Raw genomic sequence first — 3762 nt, forward strand, 5'->3', positions numbered from 1 at the left:
TCTTCCCCTGAGCTGTTTGCCTTTTTGCCCGTCTCCCTCCCTCTCTCTCTCTCTCTCTCTCTCTCTCTCCGTTTCCCTTCCCTCGCCTCCTCTTCGGCCGCTGCACCCCGAGGCTCGCCACCCTCTCTCGGTCACTCTCTGGCCGCAGGTGGGTTTGGTCTGTCCAGAGCGGGGTCAGGTGTGGAGCCTGCGAGTGCTCAGAGAGGAAAAGACTACTTAAAAGCATTCCTTCATTGAAACTGTTGATCATGGATTCCCTTTACTGAGGGTATAGTGAGGAAAAGGGGGTCATGGACTTAGGAACTTCTTTGGAGGGGGGTTGTCTCTTTTTTTAGAGGGGGTCTGAAAGGCCCTGAGATGAGAGAAAAAGCCAGCAGCCATTTTATAACCACCACTCGTGGTAACATCAGCAAAAATATGTGGACAAGTAGGAAGCCATCTGACAAAACACTCACCTTCACCAAAGTGGAGTCCATGTTTTCAGCAAGTTCTTGTGACCAACCAACCCCACCTTCCAGCCTCACTCACAATCTTTGAGAAAGTATGGGAACTTTTGATGGAGGAACTTGAATATAATTATGATCTGTACATAATGCCTGGGTTTTTGGCACGGGCAGAGGACCAATGTTTGTTGCAGAACACCTGCCTGGTCTCACAGAGAAGTGGTCAGTGTAAGGTCACTGACAGGAAGACTATACCTTTTGGCCATACATCATCTGACTGACAGCTCAACCTATGCGGGAGGTAGAGGTGCATGCTTATCGCTTGGCGGAAATTCCAGCAACAACAATGATAATTAGAATGGGACGTCTATGCCATAACGTAATGTACTTAACAACTTTTATTTAAAAAAAAAAAAAAAAAAAAAAAAAAACAGCCAACAGAAATTTACTCTCCATCCGTGCGTGTTTTGAGTGTCTGTATATTTATGAGTAAAATTTGGCTCCGTTTAAAAATAAAACAGGGCAAAATCTTCGGTTCATCTTTTTTAACCATTTGTTAATGTTGTTTGCATGTAACATTTTGTCTTTTTTTAAAAGAAGTATACAGATAAAAATGTTTAAGAAGCACACTTAATTCGCAATAATGTTCTGTGCCCTCGAGAGAGGTTGATTCTGAGTTTATGTGTGTATATATATCTGTGTGTGCGTGTGTGTGTGTGTGTGTGTGTGTGTGTGTGTGTGTGTGTGTGTGTGTGTGTGTGTGCACGTGTGCGAGTGAGCGTGTTTGTATGTCTATTTACTGTGCTCTTAAATTTGAAGTGGAGATGTGCGAGGTTCGCTCCTCCAACAGTGATTGGTAGAAGCTAAAGACGTAAAGAGGATGTTGGTCTCAAACGTGAGATCAAGGGCACAGGCTATAGAAAGCTCTTTTTCATGAGATGGAGGCATTTTTCTAAGTAGCCTGATTAAAATCACATGTTCCAAAGAGACATTTGGAGCATATTTTAAGCAATTTTTTCCCTGCGCTGAATGAAGTCTTTATGTGTCTGTTTTGAAAGACTTAAAAATTACAGTGTGCTTTAAAAATAAAAAAATATGTTGGAGAGAAAGAAAGAAAGAAAGAAATGATGGAGGAGAAGTAGAAATGCAGGAGGGAAGTCCTGGTAGTGAAATTAAATGGCCAGATCATACTTGGTTGTGGTTGTGGTCTGGCACTTGTTTTAACCCAAAGTCCCCTCCATGTGTGGCCTACTGTACCTAAAATGACACCTTCATCCTTCCCACCACGTCCACTTCAGTGGCAGTTCTTCCCGAAGAGTTCTGTTGTTAAAACTTAGGCAACACATTGTAAATAGATTGTTACGTTTCACTGTCTCATCGCAAATGGCTGCCTTTTTAGTGTGTTTCATTATGCATCAAAATGTGGAAACAAAGTCATTTCGGCAGACTTTGATTCAAAGGAAATGAAAGCTACTTTTAAATTAAAGGTTTAAAAGAAAGCAAGGAAAGCATTGAACAGTAGTCTTTGATAATGTCAGTGTATGACCAATACGATTATGTGGTGCATACTGGAATATCAATGGGTATCTATGAAACGTATGCCTACAGTATGCCATTAGATTTATGTCAAAATCACTTAGCTTACCATAAACCAAGGAGAAACATGCTTTGATTTCACATTTTGATAATTTTCCCAGCTCCGTTGTGTTCTTTGAACATTTCACACAAATGTGTGTGGGCTTTTTTTATTGTTCTTGGAATAAGACACACACACACACACACACACACACACACACACACACACACACACACACACACACACACACACACACACACACACACACACACACACACACACACACACACACACACACACACACACACACACACACACTACAACCTTTCCTGTTTGTCACCCAAGGCTGCACAAAGACAACATGAGGAATGTTCCGGCCCTGTGTTTTTGTCTTCCTGATTGTATCACAGAAACTGCATATCCAACATGCAGGCTCTTCAGGAGGAGACCAGGAAACAGGACCTGGTCTAACTGATAACTAATGTAAACAGTGTACTACTACTACACCGATTCCATAATCAGGGTGTGATGTCTGAAGTGGCATTTGGACCCCCTCCCTCTCTCTCTCTCTTTTTTCTCGTCAGGGCTGAGCTTTTCGCTCCTCTGCCTTTTACTTAGACATGGAAGAGACTGGAGTGATTGTATAAAGGTGATACAGTCTCGGAGCTGAGTCGACTGAGCCAAAGGATCAATGTGTACGGAGACAGTGTTCATCTAGCGTGTACAGTCTGCTCTGATCTGTGGCTGCTTTTTGGGCCAAGAAAGGCTTTGCTATCAGAAATTACTGGGTGTTCACACACACACACACACACACACACACACACACCCTCCTGATGTCAGTGGTGGTTGGGCAAACCAGGGACCCTCCGCCCCTCGGATGGACTACACCTTCACATCTGACCGCTCTGACCCCCCCAGTCCTCAGCCCCTCCCCGCTGGGAGTCTCCAGGCTCCTACTCTTTTGAGTGGAGGTGAGAGTTAGAGGTGAATTGGGGCGATGAGGTCGGGCAGCAGGGGTCACTAGGGGTGTGACCGATGTTTGGACAGAGGCAGGGGTCTCCTCTTATATATCATTGTGCTGTGAACCGTGCTTGCACTCTTTCTTTGGTTTCCTTTTTTGAAAAAGAAGAGAATAATAATAAATCTTGTGAGTGTGAGAGTGTGTGAACAGTTTCTGTCTGTTCTGTTGATCAACAGCAAAAAAAATAATGTGTGAATATCTTGTCAGGAAGAGAAAGGGGGACTTCATTTTTGATTGATTGATTCTTTCGTAAATGTGTTTTTCTTTTTTTTTTTCACTTGACAACACTCAGAAAAACAAAAGACCATAGATGTTTAGCTGTCACCGCTGATGCCATCATACAACGCAAGGAGACAACTGCTTATTATTATTATTATTATTTTTTTTTAATTTCCTGTTGAATTCTGCCGACATTTTGAAGAAATAAAAGTCTTAAATCCTGATCTCAAGCTGTTGTGACGTATGCCCTGTTATCTCTCCTCACACCCGTTTGACTTAGCACTCAGTGACTGCGATGAAAAAAAGGCTGGATGTGAATCAGTCTACATTTCTGTCTGCAATGTCTCAACATCTAGAAATAGCTTTTTGAATGGTCTCTTGTCGCATATGATAGATAAGCATATTTTGTGAAATTCTGACACATCCCTGTGCTCACAAATGATATTTGAATATTTGTCTCCAACCCAAGTGTACTGTATATCGTTTCCAATGAGGCTCATAAA

The 3762-nt window shown here is 42.4% G+C and overlaps 1 protein-coding gene across 1 annotated transcript in view; it reads left to right on the forward strand.

The window, feature by feature from the left end:
* dpf1 (double PHD fingers 1) overlaps nt 1–21 on the forward strand; it is a 39586-nt gene extending 39565 nt beyond the window's left edge. Inside the window, 1 exon segment of the mRNA XM_062552661.1 lies at nt 1–21. This exon segment is cut by the window's left edge and continues 364 nt beyond it. The gene's annotated coding sequence lies outside the window, so the exon portion shown is untranslated.
* Nucleotides 22–3762: the final 3741 nt, after the last annotated feature.

The sequence above is a fragment of the Sardina pilchardus genome, chromosome 13 (assembly GCF_963854185.1).
Source record: "Sardina pilchardus chromosome 13, fSarPil1.1, whole genome shotgun sequence".
Lineage (NCBI taxonomy): Eukaryota > Metazoa > Chordata > Actinopteri > Clupeiformes > Clupeidae > Sardina > Sardina pilchardus.